The 24951-nt window shown below is 40.6% G+C and overlaps 1 long non-coding RNA gene and 1 pseudogene across 1 annotated transcript in view; one reads left to right on the top strand and one right to left on the bottom strand.

Moving 5' to 3' along the window:
- LOC101732499 overlaps positions 1–24951 on the bottom strand; it is a 184767-nt gene that overhangs the window by 3447 nt on the left and 156369 nt on the right. The gene's annotated exons all lie outside the window — the stretch shown is intronic.
- On the top strand, positions 19990–20178 carry LOC116411822 (annotated as a pseudogene).

Below are 24951 nucleotides of genomic sequence, written 5' to 3'. Positions count from 1 at the left end.
TAAAGAACATTGGAGCCACATTTTCACAGATTGTAGTTTCTCATTAGAGAATATTTTGCACTTGGATGGGGCTACTGGCTCTGGAATGCTGATGTAAAATTTGATCAGTACTGTCTATGCAATTTAGTGGCTTGATAATGTATTAAAGTATATTGGGATGACTAACATTTGGTTGAGTAACAGTGTTAAGATCCCCTTTAGCAAAGAGTATATATGGTAGTTCTTCTGTACAAATGCTGATATATGTATAAGGAGACCAAATTAGTATGCAGTACTCTATAGCAATGATTTTCAAAAATATAATTATAAAGAAGGTGCTGCATTTTGTAATATGTAATATTCTGTGCTCACAATAAACATGCAGTATTGAATGTAATCACTTTATAGAATGTGAATATATACATAATTTAACATGTTCCGCTTTATAATGAGTCCACAGTTACAGGGAGCACTCTGCTCTCTATTTGAAAAATATTTTCACAGAAAATGGTAAATGTACCCGAATAGAATTAAATGTTATGAAATACAGTCCCAAAGTGTCATTTTTGCTCAGATGTGCTACAGCAAGAATATATTTATTCCCACTCACATAGTTGTCAACTTTTTAAATTCATCTTCAGAAGCACTTTGCTGCCAAACAGGTGAATTGTGGGAGAGTTGCTCCAAAAAACAGGGATTTATTGCAGAAAAACCTAGGGAATTGCCCCAACAGTACTGGTTTCAAGTACGCACAAGTTAAAATATCACAAAACTTAATCAAAAAATTCTAGTTTTCTTCAAGTATCTCTTTTTCTGCTGTAACAGTTAAAGCTCATTATGGATCTCATTTGTGCTTTATCTTCTATAAAAGCATATTATAAGTGATAAATAGCGCAAGCAGAGTTACAAACATTCATACAAACCTACACAGAGCCAAGAGAGAAAGCCAAAAGAGAATTTCCCACAATGGTAAAACCCCACCCAATATAATACATTTGGTAGGGTTAATATTAATAGTGTGTAACATTCTGAATCCCAGCAGTCAGGGACATGTAATTGCTGGGTTGGTGCCATGTGTGAATAACACTCTATATTGCTAATGCCACACAGGGCTTGTTCTAGTCCTACCCATAAACACCACAGGCCAAAAATCAGCCCCTACGCTGGAATCAGCCTTCTTCCCTGTTCTTGCACCTGGTGCCTCTGCATTGGGCCAAGCACAGGGCCATAGAGCATAATCATGTGTTTTGGTGCTTAAATCCATTCTGTGCGTCTGTACCCAGGCGGACACTACAGCTCTGGGTGCAGGCACAGGAAAAGGCTAATACCAGCATAGGGGCTGATTCTCAGCCTGTGTTTATACATGTGGCATTAGCCTAAGGGCCGCCTGTGCCTACCACATATATTTTGTCAAAAGGATATAAATATTCTGTTTTGCTTTAAGTACCCATTTTGAGTAACTCTAACTTACCAAGTCACATAGTCTGGACTGTCTTATTATGTATTACAATCACAAACTACAATTATGGGTATAACCAGAGTGAATATAATAAAGGAGCTGTCAAAAAAATGTCTTTTAGCCCCATACAAGGTTTTTTTTATATTTGGGGTATATTCTGAACAATATTAAACATGGGTTTTTAAGGTTGTCTTAAAAAAATGTAATTTACCTTGAGACTCCTTATCATTCAGAGAAGCATTTTTTAACAAATGAATCCAGTCATCCTAAAATTGAGCACATTAAGGCCCCATTTCAGTCATCCTAACTACTCTGAAAATGTGTCTGAATATATCATTCAAACAAGCCACATTCATTCACACCTGCCACTTTATATATCCATTAAATCCTTCATTAGGTTTTAAGGGAAGAGCATGTTGAATAGCTGATGGTTTCTTTTACATTAGAAGTTGCAGAAAGCACAACCAAGTTACACTTTTATTTAACAGCTAGGAGCTGCTATGTTGCGCTGTATATCTGCATTCTGTCATCATAAAGCTTTTCTCTTCACACTTGTATCTCCTCTGTCAATCTTGTCCTGAATAAATAAACTGTTCTTGCAATGTGTGTATGTAAGACAAAGCTAATGGATTATGATTGTGTTCAGTTATCTTCCTCTGCCAGTATGATACAAACATTTGAAGCCACCCACTATGCAAAGCCTTCATTTAAAATATCTGTAACAGGCATTACCGAAAAATCTAACGCTTGTCATTACATGGCTCTGCTATGGCGCAGAAGCTATTCTACATGCAGCATTTTTTTTAAGACCTGCAGTTTACAGAGTTTATAGAGATTAAAAAAAGATATTCTTTGTTCAATGTGTAACATTGCCCTTAGTACTCTTACACTTGCTGACCAGTTGCATAAGGGATATTAAAATCACACTATCAATTTAATTCTTCTGTCTTTAATTTTCATACCCAAATCCTCCTTTCAGTTTTACTGTTACATGTAGCATAACTTTACTCTAGAATGGTGGATGTATACTCAACCATAATAGCAGCCCCTAGTTTTCTAAAGAAGTTGCAAAAACCTTAATTGAAGATTAAAGAAAATTCACCAATGGTAATTCTACTGATCAAAATTATAAATTCAAAAGAACTGACCATTGAGAATGCTGATTCCCAGCACTATGGCAGGCATCTTACTGATATCTTACATATAGAGATAAGTGAGTCATTTTGGTCCTTCATTATATGACACTGGTATGAGACACGGGGATAAAGGAAACATAATGCTTAATGCTTTCAACTCCAATTGTAAGAACAAAGAAGATGGAGACAGATTTATACAGATCAGCTGGTATTCTTGGGGAAAAGCTTTCATGTGCAATATTCCTTCAAGAATACAACCCCAATGTTTCTGGAGTACAGCTCCCAGCATGCCTAACCCTTCATTATATATTACATTATTCTGGGATTTGCAGTTCTGCAATAGAGATGTAGCGAACCTCGCAAAAAAAGTTCGCGAACCCGTTCGCAAACTTCCGCCAAAAAGTGCGAACGTTCGCGAACTTTGCGAACCCCATAGACTTCAATGGGAAGGCGAACTTTAAAACCTAGAAAAGCCATTTCTTGCCAGAAAACTGATTTTAAAGTTGTTTAAAGGGTGCCACGACCTGGACAGTGACATGCCGGAGGGGGATCAAGGGCAAAAATGTCTCTGAAAAATACGTTGTTGACACAGCGTTGCGTTTTGTGCTGTAAAGGGCACAAATCACACTACATTCCTAAACTTGTGTAATAAACTGCTTTAAAACGTCCGGCGTCTACATGCCAATCAAGTCGTGTAAAGGTTAGGGCCGGTTCACATGCAAAGACAAAACGCCGTGTTTACTGCAACGAAAAAAAACGCAAAAAGCTTTAATGATACCGTCAAGTGAGCGAATAAAAGTTTTTACTAGTTGCTTGTCACCTCCAGGACGTTCGTCCTGTCGGTGGGAATATTTCTGTAGTGGTGTGTTTAGCAGTCACCGTGCTTGTGCGCACGTGCACGGTCAGGCAGAGGTAATTCAATGTCAGTGAAGTGAACCAAAAAACACTGATTCTGCAGTGTGGGCCCAGTTTTGGACTACTTTATTGATCACCTGCGGTGACCATAAAAGATACAATTTTGCCGCTGTTGCAGAACCCTGAAAAATCAGGCATGTGTACATTCCTGAAAAATTATGTTTTTTTTGTCGCAGCCACTGAAGCACAGAGGCCAGAAAAAATATGGCATATAAATGCTGAAAATAATCGTTTTTTTGTCGCAGGCACTGAAGCACAGAGGACAGAAAAAATATGTTAGATACATGGTATCACAACCATACCGCAGGCAGAACCTTTAAAATAAACTAAGATAGCGTACCAAGCACTGATCAACCATGTTTTAACAGCGACTCGAATTTCGATAGATGCACATTGGAAAACTCCAACGCCAGCCTGACTGTCCCTTCTCAGCCTCACAGTTACAGCTTCTAATGCTAACCGACATCTACTGCACAAATATGGCCACCCCCTCATAGAGGGACATGGGGGATCAGATAGGGAATGTAAAAGCTTGGACAAATATATGTTAGATAAATGTTGAAAATATTTGTTTTTTTGTTGTCGCAGCCACTGAAGCACAGAGGCCAGAAAAACTCAGGATTTACCTGTTCAAAAAGGAGGACGCTAAAGGACAGCTGTGTGTGGAGTCATGCGGCATGCAGAGAAGGTCAGCTGCATGGGGAGTCAGAACAAGTCTTCCGGCGTGCAGTAACCCTCTGAGATCCATGCCTCAAACCAGTAGGATTTGCACCCTAGTTTGTACGGTGGCGGAGGAGGACGCTAAAGGACAGCTGTGAGTGGTGTCAAGCGACTTGCAGAGAAGGACAGCTGCATGGGCAGTCAGAACAAGTCTTCCAGCGTGCAGTAACCCTCTGAGATCCATGCCTCAAACCAGTAGGATTTGCACCCTAGTTTGTACAGTGGCGGAGGAGGACGCTAAAGGACAGCTGTGAGTGGTGTCAAGCGACTTGCAGAGAAGGACAGCTGCATGGGCAGTCAGAACAAGTCTTCCAGCGTGCAGTAACCCTCTGAGATCCATGCCTCAAACCAGTAGGATTTGCACCCTAGTTTGTACGATGGAGGAGGAGGACGCTAAAGGACAGCTGTGAGTGGTGTCAAGCGACTTGCAGAGAAGGACAGCTGCATGGGCAGTCAGAACAAGTCTTCCAGTGTGCAGTAACCCTCTGAGATCCATGCCTCAAACCAGTAGGATTTGCACCCTAGTTTGTGCGGTGGAGGAGGAGGACGCTAAAGGACAGCTGTGAGTGGTGTCAAGCGACTTGCAGAGAAGGACAGCTGCATGGGCAGTCAAAACAAGTCTTCCGGCATGCAGTAACCCTCCGAGATCCATGCCTCATTCATTTTAATAAAGGTCAGGTAATCCACACTTTTGTGACCTAGGCGAGTTCTCTTCTCAGTTACAATCCCTCCTGCTGCACTGAAGGTCCTTTCTGAGAGGACACTTGAGGCGGGGCAAGACAAGAGGTTTATGGCAAATTGTGACAGCTCTGGCCACAGATCAAGCCTGCGCACCCAGTAGTCCAGGGGTTCATCGCTCCTCAGAGTGTCGATATCTGCAGTTAATGCCAGGTAGTCCGCTACCTGCCGGTCGAGGCGTTCTCTGAGGGTGGATCCAGAAGGGTTCTGGCGCTGCCTTGGACTGAAAAAACTTTGCATGTCTGATGTTACAGAGTGGCCAAAGTGCATTGTCCTTGCAGGTGTGCTCGTGGGAGGATTACTGGCAGCTCTGCCCCTGGAATGTGGAGTGACATCACCCTTAAAAGGATTGTACAACATGGTTTGCAGGCTGGTTTGGAAATGCAGCATCCTTTCGGACTTGTGGTACGTTGGTAACATTTCTGCCACTTTATGCTTGTAACGAGGGTCTAGTAGCGTTGCCACCCAGTACAGGTCCTTCTCCTTAAGCCTCTTGATACGGGGGTCCTTCAACAGGCATGACAGCATGAAAGACCCCATTCTCACAAGGTTGGATGCAGAGGTATCCATCTCCCCTTCCTCATTATCAAGGGCTACGTCCTCATCCACCACCGTCTCCTCCCCCCAGCCACGTACAAGACCAGGGGTCCCCAAAAGGTGACCACAAGCCCCCTGAGAAGCCTGCTCCTGTTGGTCTTCCTCCTCCACAAAGCCACCTTCCTCCTCTGACTCCACTTCTGACACCTCTCCCTGCATTGCAGCAGGTGCCTGGGCTCGTTCTGGTGATTCCGCCCACAAATCGTACTCTTCCTGCTCCTGTTCACGCTGGTCTACGGCCTCATCTGTCACTCGTCGCACGGCACGCTCCAAGGAGAACACAAAGGGTACTAGGTCGCTGATGGTGCCTTCAGTGCGACTAACCATATTTGTGACCTCGTCAAAAGGGTGCATCAGCCTGCAGGCATCACGCATAAGCACCCAGTAACGGGGGAATAAAATCCCCAACTCTGCAGATCCAGTCCTACCACCCAGTTCAAATAGATATTCGTTAATGGCTCTTTGTTGTTGCAGCAGACGTTCAAACATGAGGAGCGTTGAATTCCAGCGAGTCTGGCTGTCACAAATTAAACGCCTGACTGGCAAGTTGTGCCGCCACTGAATGTCAGCAAGGCGTGCCATGGCTGTGTAGGAACGTCTGAAATGGCCAGACACCTTCCTGGACTGCCTGAGAATGTCCTGCAATCCTGGGTACTTTGAGACAAACCGTTGGACTATTAAATTTAGAACATGTGCCATGCAGGGCACATGTGTTAAATTGCCCAGTCTAAGTGCTGCCAACAGATTGCTTCCGTTGTCACACACCACTTTTCCAATTTTCAGTTGGTGTGGGGTCAGCCACCGATCGGCCTGTGAGTGCAGAGATGACAGGAGTGCAGATCCAGTATGGTTTTTGCTTTCCAGGCACGTCATGCCCAAGACAGCATGACAACAGCGTACCTGGCACGTCGAATAGCCTATGGGAAGCTGGGGGTGCACAGGTGTGGAGGAGGACACAGCAGCAGAGGAGGAAGAAGCCGAGAAAGAAGCCAAGTTAGAAGACGAGTTAGAAGATGACTTAGAAGACGAGTTAGAGAGCAAAGGAGGAGTAGAGGTGGTGGCAGACCCGCATGCAACCCGTGGCGGTGACACCAACTCCACTGTTGTTGAACCACGCATTCCCTGCTTCCCAGCCATAACCAGATTCACCCAGTGGGCAGTGTAGGTGACATACCTGCCCTGACCATGCTTGGAGGACCATGTGTCAGTAGTCATATGGACCTTTGCCCCAACACTAAATGACAGAGATTCGGTGACTTGGCTCTGCACATGCTGGTACAGGTGTGGTATTCCCTTCTGGGAAAAAAAATTGTGGCTGGGTACCTTCCACTGCGGTGTCCCAATTGCTACAAATTTGTGGAAGGCCTCAGAGTCCACCAGCTGGTATGGTAAAAGCTGGCGGGCTAAGAGCGCAGACAAGCCAGCTGTCAGACGCCGGGCAAGGGGGTGACTCGGAGGCATTGGCTTTTTACGCTCAAACATGGCCCTCAAAGAAACTTGGCTGGGGCAGATGAGCAAGAACTTGTGGTCAACGTGGAAGGCGGAGTGGAGGGTGGTTGAGACGGGTCAAGGACAGCAGAGGTAGAGCAGTAAGATGCTGGACCAGAAGGAGGGTGGCTTTGAGTTTGGCTGCTGCCTTTGAGGTGTTGCTCCCATAGTGCTTTGTGTTTGGCGTTCATGTGCCTTCGCATAGCAGTTGTATCTATGTGGGTGTTGGGCTTCCCAAGACTCAGTTTCTGACTGCACTCATTGCAAATTACAGCGCTTTTGTCAGAGGCACAAACATTAAAAAAATGCCACACTGCTGAGCCTTTTGATGCGGGCTTTCTAGCGGTAACAGTAGAAGCTGGCAGGTGCGTTGGCTGGCTGACCACAGGTGCCAATTCATGTTGTTGCCCTACTGTTCCCTGCGAGCTGTCCCTGCTTCTTCTAAGTCTTATTCTCCTCCTGCCTCTCTGACTCTCCGTCTCTCCATCTGAACTATCCTCCTCTTGCTCTCTTCTTGTGGGCACCCACAAAACATCAATCTCCTCATCATCATTCTCCTCAGATGCATCAATTTCTTCTGACAGCTCACAGAAGGCAGCAGCAGCGGGGACCTCATCACACCTTATGTCCATCTCTGTTGTGTTGCCTGCCTGAGTTATATCTGGTGTAAAGTCCTCATCTCCTTCATCTTCTTCTGGCAATAATGGTTGCGCATCACTCATTTCAACAAACTCATGAGTAAATAACTCCTCTGACTCCAATGAAGAAGGGGCGGCGGTGGTGGAGGAAGTGGTAGGTGGGGTGTTCATAGCAGAGGAGGATGAGGATGTTGTGGCAAAGTTAGAAACGGTAGAGGATGGGGTGTGCTGTGTAAGCCAGTCAACTACCTCTTCAGCATTTTGGGAGTTCAGGGTAAGTGCCTTCGGAACACTGGGCAATTTCCTAGGGCCACAGGATATCATAGCAGCACGGCCCCTAGTGCCTCTGCGTGGCGGCCTGCCTTTGCCTGGCATTTTTTTTATTTTTACAAAACAACAACAACTTGGGTGATGTTTCTGGACACGGAATTATTATTGTTATTTAGACAAATTGTGAAAAAGCTCACACAGCTAGGTGGCACTTGGTTGCAGACACCGGGCAACAAGGCCTGCAAGGGCAACATATACAGTAGTGGATACGGAATATATTATTGCTGGTGGAAAACCGTCACTCAGGTGATGTTTCTGGACATGGAATTATTATTGTTATTTAGACAAATTGTGAAAAAGCTCACACAGCTAGGTGGCACTTGGTTGCAGACACCGGGCAACAAGGCCTGCAAGGGCAACGTATACAGTAGTGGATACGGAATATATTATTGCTGGTGGAAAAGCGTCACTCAGGTGATGTTTCTGGACACGGAATTATTATTGTTATTTAGACAAATTGTGAAAAAGCTCACACAGCTAGGTGGCACTTGGTTGCAGACACCGGGCAACAAGGCCTGCAAGGGCAACGTATACAGTAGTGGATACGGAATATATTATTGCTGGTGGAAAACCGTCACTCAGGTGATGTTTCTGGACAAGGAATTATTATTGTTATTTAGACAAATTGTGAAAAAGCTCACACAGCTAGGTGGCACTTGGTTGCAGACACCGGGCAACAAGGCCTGCAAGGGCAACGTATACAGTAGTGGATACGGAATATATTATTGCTGGTGGAAAAGCGTCACTCAGGTGATGTTTCTGGACACGGAATTATTATTGTTATTTAGAGAATTTGTGAAAAAGCTCACACAGCTAGGTGGCACTTGGTTGCAGACACCGGGCAACAAGGCCTGCAAGGGCAACGTATACAGGAGTGGATACGGAATATATTATTGCTGGTGGAAAAACCGTCACTCAGGTGATGTTTCTGGACACGGAATTATTATTGTTATTTAGACAAATTGTTATTTAGACAAAAAATACAGAGCAGTAGAAAGTAGATTACTATCCAGAAATCCTACTTAAACTCTGCCTCAAATCAATGCACAGCTCCTATCCCCACACAAATACAGAGCAGTAGAAAGTAGATTACTATCCAGAAATCCTACTTAAACTCTGCCTCAAATCAATGCACAGCTCCTATCCCCACACAAATACAGAGCAGTAGTAGATTACTAGCCAGAAAACCTACTTAAACTCTCCCTCAAATCAATACACAGCTACTATCCCCACACAAATACAGAGCAGTAGTAGATTACTATCCAGAAATCCTACTTAAACTCTCCCTCAAATCAATACACAGCTCCTATCCCCACACAAATACAGAGCAGTAGAAAGTAGATTACTAGCCAGAAATCCTACTTAAACTCTGCCTCAAATCAATGCACAGCTCCTATCCCCACACAAATACAGAGCAGTAGAAAGTAGATTACTATCCAGAAATCCTACTTAAACTCTGCCTCAAATCAATACACAGCTCCTATCCCCACACAAATACAGAGCAGTAGAAAGTAGATTACTAGCCAGAAAACCTACTTAAACTCTCCCTCAAATCAATACACAGCTCTCTCCCTATACTATCTCTTCAAGCACACACAGGCAGAATGTAAAATGGCTGCTGGGCTTCGGTTTATATATGGAAGGGAGTGGTCCAAGGGGGGGGGGGTGGCCCAGGAGGGAGAGCTGCCTGATTGGCTGATATGTATCTGCTGGTCTGGGGTGAGAGGTCAAAATTTGGCGCCAGCTAAGGCGAACCCAAATGGCGAACATCGCCAAAAGTTCGCGAATTTGCGGACTTGCGAACACCCGATGTTCGCGTGAATTAGTTCGCCGGCGAACAGTTCGCTACATCCCTATTCTGCAACAACTGATAAAAGTTTGGTTGAGCAGTGCAGTGCAGCAGGATTTACTACCCTTTTAAGGAACAATTTAAGGAGAATGGCAAAATCCCAAGGTTAGGGTGACTGATATCCTCTATTATACTCCATAGCCACTTAAGTGGGATAAAGAGGATTATGCTACATTGTTATACATTATGTTAAAACTGTATGTACCATAGAGTATATAAATGTTTACTTGCAGCAGAGAAGAAAATGAAAAACACGTGGAAATATTCAAATTTTATTAAAAGGAAAAAGATATTTTTTTTTACCCTAGACGAGATGCATTCACTATTATAAAGTTCTTATGAGGACCTTTCTTAGGACCTCTTGGGTGTAAAAAAACTACCTTGTGTTGATACACCGGTATCACTGTGCTCATTCAACAGCAGTCAGAGGAGGTTTTCTGGGTTTAGCTATGTAATTAATGATTTTTTTTTGCTCCCCTCTGGCTCTGCTGCCATTACTAAGGTTGATGCCACAGACTTTGCATTATTTGGCGAATATCAGGTAAATTCAATGCTTTTGGGTGCAGGCACAAGTAGACTTTTTTTAAGCATAGCGGCAGATTCTTGGCATGTTTTCCCGCTTCCCAAGAATATGCTACGTGTGCCACCAGCCTTACAGCTACAGAATCATTAGGTCCAGCTCTAGGTAATTCCCCGACTAAGATGCTATTTATGCCTGACCCTCTGTGCTGGGTCTCTAAATATCACAAACTATTACACTGCAAAATGATATTTTGTATGTTTGCTTACATTTTTATTCCAGTTACATTGCATACCACCCTTAATGCCTGGCTTAGACCAAGGGGGGAGACTGACTGTCCTGTAGGTTTTGATGCTTCCAATTCCTGTCAGTTCTGCACATATGTTAGTCACCTTTAGGTATCCACAGTACACCAGAGTAGTATGCTTCGAGGTATATTAGAAGAGAACTATACTGTTTTCATACCACAGACAGTGTTTTAATATTCTTCTCTTATAATCCTTAGAGAGTAGTATGCTTGTGGGCATGATATAATGGGAAAAATCACTGGGAGATGGCAGAAAAATTAACTATTGGTCTTCTGTACATGAAATGTTTAATTCTTGTGAAGTAGAGCAAGTTAGGTGAATTTACTTCTATGAAAAATTTAAATTTGTATTTTAAAAAAACACTACCTTGAATCTCTACAACAGTATTTATCTTCCCATTAGTCTTTCAACACTATTTCTGTGTAGGTTTATACATTGGTTTTATTTCTCTATGTGAAATACCGGTATTGGTTATATTGCATAGGAAATCCTATTTAGCTAGTTGTTTGTGTGTATTTGCTATAGAGGGAGCAACCATCATTGTTCTCTAATGAGATGTCTTCATCCACAATAAAAAATTGTTCACAGTGGCAGATTATCAGTAAAATAATGAAAGATCTGCTTGGCTTAACAAATTATTACAAAAAGGAGTTGAGCGCCAACTCCTTTTTGTAATAATCTTATAGTTTATATTTGGGATTAGTCCGGAGGTAGGCAGCTATTCATTTTTAGGTCACATTTATGGTCACTATTGTTGGGTATTTATGTGGTTTTTTGTTAATTGCACGTTATTTATACTTAGAAGTTAAAATTAATTAAGCGCAGATAAGGGTTGATTTCATTTTGGCTTAACAAATTAGTAAGGTTTGGATGAAGCACTCTATAGACATGGGAGTACCCTTAGATCTGTTTGATAGGAAAAGCCATACAACCCCTGTGGTATTTTCTAAAGTGTGTAGCAGGTAGGTCCCTTGAACACACAACAAAGGAATTTAGTACAAAGGGACATTTATTTTCCACCCTTTACTACAGGAGATGTTTTCACTGCCTTTTAGTTCAATAATAATAAAAATGAGCTCATTATATTTGCTATATGCTGCTCCCCCCATAATCTAATGTGCAATAAATAATTACTGAGCGAAAGTTAATGCGGAAAAAGTTTGTTATAACCATTTAACACATTCAATTATAGGTAAAGCATGTTTAAATCAAGCGTTTTAGTCATTAATTTATAAGCATTACCAAAATGAGGAAAGCCCTCAAAGCTTACTGCTACCATTTAGCGTAGATCCTTCAGTTAATTAGGCAATTAATACTATGCTTTTGGTATTATATAAAATTCTTTGAAAGGCAAAAAAAACCCCAGGGATTGTAAGAGAGGGATAATTGTCAAGGCAGGGACTACAGTAAAGGCTTGTTGGCATATCATTGGGGACAGTGGCTTAGGTGATTTAAGCAGAGACATGGTGGCCAACCGTGACAAGCAATCATGTGACTACAGATATAAACTACTAACATGGTCACAGAAAGGGAGAGAGTAAAGTTCCCGTTATTTTGGTGGTTGACGATGATTATATTATGTCCTTATTATGATCCATTAGCTTCAGTAAAGAGCAAGTGCATCCTCCTCATGAAGTCAAGTTGGCAAGTAAAACTTGAGGCAAGCAAGTCCCAGAGGCACTGCATCTTCCATTCTAATGGGTTGTTATTGGAAAGTAATCACCAGTATCTAATTTAGTTACATTTTTGTGTATGCAAACAAGGATAAGAGTATTTTCTATTACAAAAACATGTTTCTAAGTTTCCAAAGGTGGTGATTTTTCTATTATGTTGGTTATTATGTTGGTTTAAAGTCTCTGTTCCTGTGCTTCATTATTGGGTTATGTCCCATAATGTGTGGGTACATATCAAAGACAGGGTTAAAAATAATAATAAATACAAAACCCAACCTACCATCAACTCTATCAAGTTCTTATAATACCAAGTAAATAATTCCTGTCAATCATTGAAGGAATAACAGAAAACACATCAACTTATCTCCTCTGTTACTGGTATATGTGTCTGGCATAAAAATCATTGATATTTGCCACCTTTTTAAAATTGACAATGCCATTCAGGCTTATACACTAATAGCTTAATAATATTTAAATCTTGCAATCCTGCAACCTTATGGGCAAACTGCATACTTTACCTACATATGTATCTACCATGGATGCGACAGGACAGCAATCAATAAAGCTAATTTATTTAAATCTAAAACTGTTTATGTTTACCCATCTTTACTGACCATTTAATTTGGGGAATACTGATTTTTTATTTTTTTAATTCTAGCTTGACTCCATAAGGAGTGCATTAGGCAGTAGTGCTGATGTGAGCTCCCATAGCGAATAAAAGTTAGCAGCCTAATTACTTGATTAAAATGGAGTCTATGGAAGATAGCCTTCCTGTAATTCAGAGCTTTCTGGATAGGTTTTTTTGATTATATATCCCCTACCTGTATTATGTAGCAACTAATTGCTTTTGTTGCATGGATCACTTCCAGGAGGTCATCAAAACCCAAACAACAGCTTGTGGCTTTATATGGATTCTCTGAGACCCAGATAAACCCTGTATCAATATGATTGGTATTGGAGCCTGCAGATAAACAACCCTGTGTCCAGTAAGTGCAATACTATCTTTACATAACACCATTAACAGCTATACTACACTGTCAGAGTGTGTCCTCTCTGTATATTCTAGTTTACACTTCTTTAATGCAACTGTTTTCTGTATTTATTAATATTTATTATTATAATGACCCCCTGTTTGTTCTATTGTACATAAGGAGCGCTATATAAATTACCGATCAATGTGTGTGATGGATCACTTGTAACACAAGTATTTCTAAAAGTACAAAGAATTTAACCAAAAATAATTGTATGTGTTAAGTAGCTACAGTATATGCTTTCAGTTCTAAAATGCAGCTTTTCAATATACTATTAATAATACTCCACTTAAAGTTTTATTTTAGTTTTGCAAAATCAGTTTTTATATCCAGCTTGTGGGCAAATTATATAATGACCAGTTATTGGATGTGGCTCCAGGTTTTTCCAGAAAGAATTCAGGCAATCCATTACATTTACTGTCAAAAGGTAAGCCAATAATTTCCAATTATAAAAGACTCATTCAGGCCTAACTTTGTTATCCATTGCAGGTTAAATATATTTAATTAAATCACAGCAATCAACTTTCCCCCTGCAGTTTCAAAAGTCATTTGTAGGTCTACGAAAGAAAACAGGTGGTTGTTATAACATTTTTTTTTAATGACACAGTCGTGAAATGTAGAAATTAACACAAAAACATAATTATTTTTGATTTGTTTAAATTTCACTGACTGTGGTTCGCAAAACAAGCTTTTCCCATAAGCGCTGTACTGAAGCTAGTTTCATGTGCAGTCTTGCAGGTGTTAATGGGGCATACATTATATTTATTATGAACTCTATGTGCCTACTTTATTTATACATATGATGTGAATTACATAATTTGTGCATATGATGTGAATTTGAAATAAATTTTGCAGCCACAAAAAGAACAATAAAAATTTAGATTGTAAGCTCTTCAGGGCCGAAACCCGATTCCAATTGTATGGAATTCCTAGTACTATGTTATCCTAGCATATATGTTATCCCTGTTTGTGTTCATAGCTTGTAAACACTGCGTACTTGTGGTGCTGTATAAATAAGAACAATATATACAGTAAGAGAGATCAAGGAGGTGCCGTGAGACGGTTTTACCCGGCGGTCTAATCTGTCTGTATAAGTATCCCACTGTGCCATGGCATTAAAGGTTTGTGTATCTCAATGTTGTATTTTACACACTTTAATACATATACCTTTACTTCCAATTGAAAATGATTCCATAGGACAAACCTATATGCCTGAATCCCTTTTTGTACGGTTTGTACCCTCTCTATTACAGTACTTTGCACTTGGTCAGCTCATTTCCCCCCCATTGGTTGTCTGCATTTTTGAGAAGTCCAATGAATCAGCATGAATCTATTTCTGCAATAAGGCACTGCTGGAATTGGATTACCTTCATATGACCCTCCCTCAGGGCTTCTACATTTGCAAATGTAACATAATTAGCAGTGCCTATTAGAGTCCGGATTAAAGTGGTTAAAAGCCAGTTACTGTCCCAAGTGAGGCTATGGTAGTGAATCTGTATTGTTATAGAACGTTCAATCACAGAAGCAGGCACTTTAATTGCCCTTGAGCAATACATTCGATTGCACGTTATGCAATAAATGCACTGAACATTTTCTCTGTGGATTAACTATTTGTGCCCAGAGATGGGACTTTTTTTTTAAAGAGGAATCTCTGTTTTAAAGTGGACTCTAGAGCTTTAGCTTTTAAACAAAGGAACATCCGTAGACATGTAACTGAATAGTAGCAACGACATATTGGGTGGTGTCTGTAAATGACTTCATGTAATTTCCTTAATTAATTACTTCCGTGAGCTCCACAGCTATATTGCCCTTACCAGCTTCCTTGCTTTAGACTATTTGCTCTACTTTGAATTACTTTTTCCCATAAATATGTGCCCTTTATCATTGCCTACTACAGGTATGGGACCCATTAACCAGAATGCTCAGGACCAGGGATTTTCCAGATATGGGGTGTTTCCGTCATTTGGACCTACATACTTTAAGTCCTTTTAAACCCAACAGGATTGTTTTGCCTTCAATATGAATTAATTAGTCTTAGTTGGGATCAAGTATAAGGTTTGCTTTATTATTACAGAGAAAAATGAAACCATTTTAAAAAATCAATAGTATTTGGTTATAATGGAGTCTATGCGAGATGGTCTTTCTGTAATTCTAAACTTTCTGGATAACGTGTTTCCGGATAATGGATCCTTCAACTGTATCATTGAAAATGTGTCATGTGTCCTCATGCTGCTTTATATTTATTCATGTTCTATTATGCACTATTAATCAGTTTAGGCCTTTTGTATGTATATATATCTATATGTACACACACAGTACTACAGATGATGAGGTGTGCATTGGCCACATCAGTAGGTTGCACTGGCAGGCCCCAGGGGTGTGCCAGACAAACCATTCTGACACAGTTCAGTTCAAGCTGACACACACGGGAGTAGAAGGGGAAAATGATTGTGGTTAGATCCGTAGGTATTCTCTGTTTACAACATGCCCATCTTTGATCTCTCTCTTTTCAGTTTTAGTTTTGAAAGATCCCAAAGGGTGACCACATGAATGAAGGATGCACCTTGGATGTTTCAATCAGCCTTTACTGGAAGCAATCCCCTCACAAATACATGGGACTCTTCCAGTTATAAGTGATGTATTTACTTTTCTCCCGCTATTCTGTGCATTTAACCATGACCTGCTGCTTACTCCTGTCTGACTCATGGTGAATCCACAGTAGGCTGGCTACATTTACTAGATTTAATACTGCCATGCTAATTTAAGATTATAGTGATAATATTTACTTATATTTTTTATAAGGAACTACTGTTACACAGTTACAAAAAGGGTATATGCCCATCAAGCCTCGGTCCCCAAAACATATAGGGGAGGTCAAGAGAAGAGGCAAGAACATATTGATCCATTCTAGTTCACAGAGTACCATGTTTTATCACCTTTCCTCCCAGTGGCTGGCACACACCACAATTCCCGCCTGCTTGTCCCAGTCACATCACCCCCCACCCTCCCATTTGCGCCCCCCCTCTTGCCATCTGTTCATTCTCAGGTAGGAGAGTGGCTGGGGAGGAGTAATGTCTCTACAGCTATAGAGAACCCTACAGTCTGGGCCCCCCTGTTCCCTGGGCTTCCTCTATAATTATGCCACTGTTGCCCGCCCCCCAACACCAGAAATTTGCTCCCAGTGCATAAGACATACACATTTCTATAAAGTATTTAACCGTTGTCTTGTTTTGAGTTATGTTTCACTCTGTGGCAGGATGTCATGGACAGTGATGGGTTGTAATTAGTATGCATGTACTAGTAAATGTATTTATAGGGGATCAGAACACTGTTTCTCAACCAGGCTTCATTCTTTGTTTTAGAACTACAGATCACAGGATCAGTTGTTTCGGAACTTCAAATGACAGGATGCTTTAACATTAAGCAACATTAAGCTTAAATTCTTAAAGCCCAGCCTCTCAAGAGAAAGCAACAGCATTAAAAGGCATATAAACCTCAAATGGGAATACCACTTCCATATATTTAAGCTCAATACTATTGTGTCCATCCCTCCTCCTGCTCTGTAAGTATGGTTATTGAAAAAAGGGAATCCTGGAGCTACTGCCACCTTCCAACAACTGGTAGATTCAGGTTCCCCGGTGGCCAGCATCAACATGCACAGCATACATGTGCCTAAAGAATCAGGCAATTGTGGTATAGTGTTTGGTGACCCACCGCCTAGGATCAAAAAAGCTCCAAACAGCATCCAAAAATTAATAAGAGAGAAAAGAAAGAAAAGGCTACATATATACAAATAAATTATTCTGCACATAAAATATAATTTTGCAGCTAGTACTGCATATGTAGCCCTTTCTTAATAATTAACTTTTGAATCAGGCACAAAAGCCATTGTGATGCTGGTAATCTATAAATATTCGGCATAATTGTGCCCAATTTGCATCCAAAATTGCACTTTGCCTACTGCATTTGATCTAACAGTGTTTCAATCACAGTACAACTAAACAGCAGTTTGTCCTTCTTTCTGGATCTACACCTTCCAAAAAAGTTCAGTCCCTCAGGGGACTGGGAGGCAGGGAAGTATTTAGGCCCAGGCTTCCATAGGCTATGAACCTAAGTACAGTACACCCCCCAGACAGTAGAAATGATATCATGTGCAGGGTTGAATGTGACATCACTTCCTGTGCATGTGACATCACTTCCAGGTCCTCGGGTGCCTATATATAAATATGGCCCTGCCAAGAGGTATGCCTCATAGGCTCACTAATCTTGACAAATAGGGGCCCATTTATCAAAGACCGAATTTCGGACATTTAAAAGTACGATTGAAAAAATTCGGATTAATTCGATAATTTCTTATTTGCGTTAAAAGTGTGAAAATTTCTCATCATGGTCGTACCAAAATATCGTGGTACGATCCAAAAGTTCCAAAATTTTCGTATCCAAATGATTGTAAACGTGCATGATTTTGCAAGCCTCCCATAGGACTCAATGGCACTTTGCAGCTCCAACCTGGCCTAAGGAAAGTCACAATACTGAAGCTTGAATGAATCCGAAACTTTCATACTCGTTGCAACAAATATGATTTTGTCACACAAATTGTTGCAAAATACGAAAAAGTTGCTGAAATTAATGAAAAAATCACAGAAAATACGCTTCGTACGCCAATCGTACTTTGATAAATGTGCCACATAATGTATAACTCAGGTGGCTTTCTAGATTTTCTAAGCTGGTCTGGAGCAAGGATCAAAGTAGACAGCATTCAAAGTTTACATTAAAATTAAATATTTAGTTAATATTGCATTTTCCCATTCGAATGATACATGAAGGGTTCTTAGTTGTTGAGTTAGCTCTCCAGGATAACAAAGTATGAGTTTCATATTCAAGAGCTACAAACTATTATTTAAAAAACATCCAAAGAAAGGAACGTGAGCAGCCTGGGAACTTTGCATTTGTAGGAAAGCTGATGAAGATGAATGCTAGGTTTCATAATAAATATTCCATTCAGGTTACATTAAGTAAATATTTTGGTTGCAGTCAGATGGAGAAGTTAAGGAAAAAATGATTCCATTTTTATCAAGTATAACACTTTATCAACGGGTGTTATGTAGTGACAAAATGATTCATATGAAGTACAAGCTTGTGAATAGAGGAGGTGGAGGGGAGTGCCTGGTTTAGCTGAGACATTGGATGATGAAGTTGTGAAGTTTGGACTGACTCCAGGTGTAAGCCCTTAGGGACCTTATTCACTCCCTTTATCTCCCTCTGCCTCATGCTTAAAAAATAAGTATAAAGGGGGGCTATGGTGTCCACAACTGTTCTGCTCAACTAAGGTTTTCTCAAATGTTGCTGGATTACTGCTCCCAGAGAATATTCCAACATTAAGAGGAAATCTGAATCTAAATGTCCCACTGCGCCCCCTTTAATCTCTAAAGAGATGACCAAAAACTTACAGGTGCAAGAGAATTCCCCAATGAGAATGCTGCTTAGCTGCATTTACATGTCAGTCATCACGCCATTGTCCTACTTGCAGAGATTATTGTGTCATTTTGCATTCACAATATTACACAAGATTCAACGTCAAAAGCGGCACAGTTGTTTTGTGCTTAAAGTTTAAAGCTTCAGTTGCAGAAACAACAACCATGGAGTCTTTGAAGAATTCTTTTGCATTTTAAAGTAACTGCGCATCCTAGATATTATCATCATCATCATTATTGTTGTTGTTTTTATTATTATTAGCATCAACATATTCCATAGCACTATGAGATATGGCAAAAATGTTGTACTTAGGTTTTGCTTGGCTACAAGTCCCAGCATACTCCATTATATAATTAAGGAACAGAGCATGCTGGGAGCTATACTCCAGCAACCAGGGTTGTATTCTTGAAGCAGCACAGTTCAACGTGACTTTTTTCCAGCTCTCCAGGATTAGTACCCTAGAGAATTGTACCTAATCTATTTAAATCTGGCTGCATGTTATACATTCCTGCAACCGGGGTTGGAAGCTTTAGAAACAGTTTTATCACAAAACAACTAAACAGCAGCATGGCCTCTCTTGTCATGTTTGATTACAGTGTAATAACAGGAAGCCATCATTTGCACTGTTATCTCTATATATTAGATAAGAGCAGGGTGACTCATGGTGCGCTGGTAAGCAGGATTTTCATTGGTGAATATTCTTGCATCTGTAATTAAGTTTGAGAGAGATAAGGGCACTGTAAAATCATTATGCAGGGGGTTTAGATTCCCTTTGAAACAGTGTCATTCAATAAAGCTTTTCTCTAGTGCTGATGAGCGAATTTTTTCACCAGGCATGGATTTACAGCGAAATTCTGCATTTTGCCATTGTTAAATTGTTTCGTGAAAATTTTGCAGAAATTTTGCCATAAAAAATTTGCAGTCACGTAAAAAAAAGTCATGCAGTATTCACGTTTGGCAAATTTTTCACTGTTTCGCTAATTTTTTCTAAGCAAAACGGGACAGATTCGCTTATCACTACCTTCTAACTCTCCATAACTTTCAATTCACTTTGCAAGAAGAACTCCATGCACACCCAAATGCCATTTTAGCTCCTAAACATTACTATGTCCAACCCTGTGATTATAGTGTAATATATTGCGCAGTGGCAGTATCATAGCCAATGAGGTCCAACCGAGGCGTGATTATTGCTAATTGCTCAAGCTGAAGCTTGATGAAAGCGGAGGAGCTGTGTTCCCATTAGGGAAGAGCTGCTGGCTTATTTTTTGTCGGGGGCATCGCACATGCTTCTTCTGCCTAATCATGCTTCACTTCCTTTGCCCCAGCTATTAGGCGGGCGGGAGGTATTTTTCTTTTTTACTTCCAGTTGCCAGCTGGAGCCTTACCAAGGCAATTAATGGCATTGCACCCGGACACTTCAGCACTCTTTTTGTGATTTGTGCACCCTGGATAGGTGTCATCGTCCTCTGGGCTTGACCCTAAGCCAAGACTTGGTGGTTCTCAACCTAGCTTCGGCAAAGGTGGATCTGCCCGCGCATGCTGTTCATTGGCGAAAGCATGAGCATTGGAGCCCATGCCTTCATGTTGGTCTTACAGGCGAAAATTCAAACATCCCTAGATTGCATAACAGAAAGATAGCACTAATTGGTAGGGCTTTTACCAGATAATTGTTTTGTCTTTGTAATCAAATGTAATCAATATAAGAGAGCTGAACAGGGCAACCAAAACTTGCCTCCAAACCAGGAATTCAATAATAAACACCTGCTTTAAGGCCACTGAGAGCAACATTTAAGGGTTGGTGAGCGACATGTTGCCCCCGAGCTACTGGTTGGGGATCTCTGACCTATTAGATTAATTGATGATACTCTGTGATGCAGTATGAGACCAACTATCAGTCTTCCAAATGTTTCCAGATTTCAGTGTTTACCAGCCTCAGCACTCAGACCGTTATTATCACAAGGCATCTTACACACGTGCATTTTTCCTGCCTTCCTCTGCAGTGGATTTTTCATGCATTCCACCACAGGCCGCATCAAGCTGCTTGAAGTTGCATGAAGGGATCCACTGCAAGGAACTGCACACAGAAACACATGTGTGTAAGAGCCCTTACACTTACATAGTTGTATGCACACTAATTCTCATTGTACAATGAGTTCCTCCCTTCTAGATCTACAATACAAATGCATTATGCTTGAGGCACAGGAGATTAACCCCCCTATGCAATAAACGTTTGCCCAGGAGCAGTAACCCATAGCAACCAATAAGATCTGCTTTTAAACAGGTGACCAGTAAATGCTACCTGCTTATTGGTTGCTATGGGTTACTGCTCCTGGGCAAACTTAGTGAATTTTATTACATATCCCCCTCAGTGATTTACCCAAGCAATGAACAGTGGGCACAGGAGTCATGAGCAGAAATAGAACTTACAGAACTATTTCATAGCCCAGTGCAGCAATACTATCATACTGTAACTAGCAGAGGGACTGAATCAGATTGCTATGGTATTATTTTACAACAAAAAAATTAAAGTGCATTCTCACAGGAAGAAAGGATTCATTAAATGGATTTACACTACAACACTAAAGGATTTATTGAATGTACAGTACTAAAAGCAAAACTTTCCTTCTCCTACAATACTTCCTGAATCACTAGCGGGTTACAGCTGTTAGGCAGCTTGGGCCAATCATATTGATAATGAAACGTTGCACAGCACTGTGGTTATGAAGAATTCTGGAATCTTTTACTGCCCTCTGTGCACAAAGTCTTAATGAAACAAGACAAAACAAACAGAAAAAAAAAATCTGCAGCCTTTGTTACTTTTGAAGTCTTTATTTCTTTTGGCCACCCAGAGAGAAGCTTTTTTCGCCTTCCAAACCACCCTCATTCTATTCTGAGCATAAAGTAGTAGGAGGGGATACAGATGTATGAAAGAGGCCATGCTCCCTAATGAGTTTTATGTGTTCAGCAAGAAGGAGGGAGAAAAGCAGTGACAAAAAAAAACTGTATATCCAGTTATCTTATAGCTGAAGAATGCCAGAGAATTATGCTGCTGACTCTAAGGGAAAACTATAAAAGATAATTGGTCATGAAGTGATTAATGTGTAATGCAAAACATCAGTTTGCGTTTGCATCCCTGTGCCATATTAGAAAACCTTAAATTCATTAGTGCAATGGAAACACTGTGCATCGCCGTGAGGCTTCATACAGCACACAATATGTGCTTCAAAAATATGCAATAAACACAAATAGATTTTATATGTGAAGAGTCAATAAAACCTTGAACTGTTAGCTTGCCAAGTGGATACGCTACATTTTACTGATCTCTCATATACTATCAATGAGCGTTTTCCCCCCAGCAATTTAGCTGACACATCCTGCACGTAGCACAACCCTCACAGCATATTCCTGGATGGGAAATGCAAACTCATATAATGACATTGCTCTGAAGACGTTTGAATAGAGATCTTGCTCTGTAATGAGATTACACAATAATGACTCAACGTAAGTAGGATGAGTAGCAACAAATAGTACTAGGCTTGGCTGATTAGATCATTAAATACATAAAGAATGCTGTGAATAATCCGCAACTTTTATTTTATCCCGAAGAAGCCATGGAAATAGCGGATTCTTTCACCAGTGTGTCACCTCTTTTTTTTTTTTTTTTTTTTTTCACTTTTTAACTTTGAAAAGGTTATTGACACATATTGTTGGGCCGCTTTGTCTGGCAGAACTGTTCAGGAGTTGGTGAGCAGTAAAATCAAATCCCTACCTTACAATGGCATTGTTGAGATAAGAGCAATACATCTGGAATGAAATCAATGGTCCCTATTCAGTGCTCAGCGCAGCACTAGCGTAAGGCTGAAACATGCATGAACAGGTGCAAGAAAGCAGCGCCGCTGCAGATTATGCACGGGTCAGCGAGGCTTTAGGATTCGCTTTTACAACCAACTTAAAGAGGTTACTTACTAAAGGCAGTAGGCAGTAATCTACATAGAACTGAAAATAGCTGCTATTCAACTCAAGGGTAATTAATGCCTCGTTGGTTGAAAATGACCTCAGCGGTGAATTCCACTTCAAGAGGCAGCATTGGGGAAAATATGTTTAACCTCTTATGGAGATATGAAAATAGCGGTATATTACCAAAGTGCTTTAGTCTTGTATTATAAAATATGATGACATTTTTTTTTCACATAGCGCTACACAAACATTTCTGCCTCGAATTATACTGTACAAATTTAGGTTTTGAAAAATGAAATAGACTGCAACACTGATATACAAATGTATAATAGATGCTCATATTTACAGAAGGAGCAGGCTTTAATGGTGCATTCAGGCGTTCAGCTCAATACAGAAACATAACACACCCTTTTTCCATGCTATTGAGTTGTGACCTTTTGCAGCATGTTGCACTGTGGGATTTTTTGTGCAGTTATGCAAACATTCTCTTATAGGTATAATTAATATACTATGCTGCACTGAAGAGTGTTCACATGGCCCTACAGAAGTTAATATATATTACATAATATATATAATATCAGTAAATATATGAATATAGACATATCAGTACTGGATAGATGTATTTGATGTAAATACTTTCACTCCTTTGCAGAACTTGGGCAAGCAGATGGGCATTATTACAGGAATAATTTCATGTCCAGAATACAAAAGGAGATGTAAAGGTAAAGTTAGACACTGTATTTAGTCACCTAAATAACCACATTCATCTACAGATTCCAGATTAGCAGTCTGTGGGATTTTGTAAAATGCCAGAGACAGTCACTATTTATTGGGCCTGTGGGTGTCTGTTTGGGCCTCTGCAGAGCTGAAATGTCAGGGCCTGTTTTGAATCCCAGTGTGGGCCTAAACCTCATAGAGTGTTTCCTTGTGAACTGACTGAAGTGGTCTGTATGCCCTGTAAGTCAATGAGAATATAACATATGCTGCATAGGTGTCTGCTCCATTTGTGTAAAAAAACAGATGCAAGCATATGTTTCCTAAATTGCACTATTCCTGCTATACAGTAGGGCTAGGGTTGCCACCTGTCCTTCTGAAAACTGGACTGTCCGGGTCAAAACTACCTTTCCGGATCTCTAAATTAGGAAAACCAGGCAGGACTCTTTGAGATTGACACAGCGATTGGACACTTGCTGATCTCCACATCATAGCCCCACCCCCACGATGGCACTGTGCTGCCCACATGATGCATGGCCATCCTCCTGCTATTAGCACATTTTACCTAATAATGTCTTGTGCTTTGCTAGAAGTATATTTTCACTTTCATAACAGTGGTATATATGTTTATGTTGTTATTGGGTAATTAGAGAGAATATACCAGGACGAAAATAAAAAAACAGACCAAAGCATCTGATATTTTGTTTACAATTCCCCCCCCCAGTGATTATAGCTTTTCCTTTTCCTTTAAAGCCACTCCCAATATCACATGATTCTTAAGTGGCACCTCCATAAAAGCCTTATGTATTATTCATGAAAAAAAAAATCAGGTAAATATACCAAGTTTTTTTTTATCACAATGCAGTATCTATTCCCAAAGATCAAGTATAACTGGTCCTTGAGCAAAACTTCACAATCAGGGTGCATCCTATGCAACAACATAGACACAAAACCTCTACTAGCTTGTAAATGGCGCACAAGCTGAATTTCTGTGCATCATGTAAGCAGGCTATGGCTGTGCAGATACTCATCCCTTCAATTGCCCATATTTTTGCAGCAATAAAGAAGTCTGGTTAAAAGAACAGGGCTTTCTTCTACATGCCACCCCTTTGTGCCTCATTCATACATTAATAGGCACAACTGCCAGACTGGCAAATAAACTTAAACACAACCACTTAGTTAATGTGTGCAAACCTTCTTGCTTTTTGCCACCAGGGCCACCAATCTGTTGGACCCTGAGGCTTTTATCATGCAGTAAGGTGTGTGAGCATTTTATGTGTCAAGCAAGCAAACTAGATTTGTACGCTGTACGCTGATCGAGCATTGTATGACAGTGCTTAAAAGGATGAATTTCACAGCATTCAAACATTTTGACAAAGTCAGAGATGAGGAGCTAAACGATCATTTTAAAAATCACAAAGCAA

The sequence above is a fragment of the Xenopus tropicalis genome, chromosome 6 (genome assembly GCF_000004195.4).
Source record: "Xenopus tropicalis strain Nigerian chromosome 6, UCB_Xtro_10.0, whole genome shotgun sequence".
Classification (NCBI taxonomy): domain Eukaryota; kingdom Metazoa; phylum Chordata; class Amphibia; order Anura; family Pipidae; genus Xenopus; species Xenopus tropicalis.
This window is presented reverse-complemented; position numbering and strand designations above follow the sequence as displayed.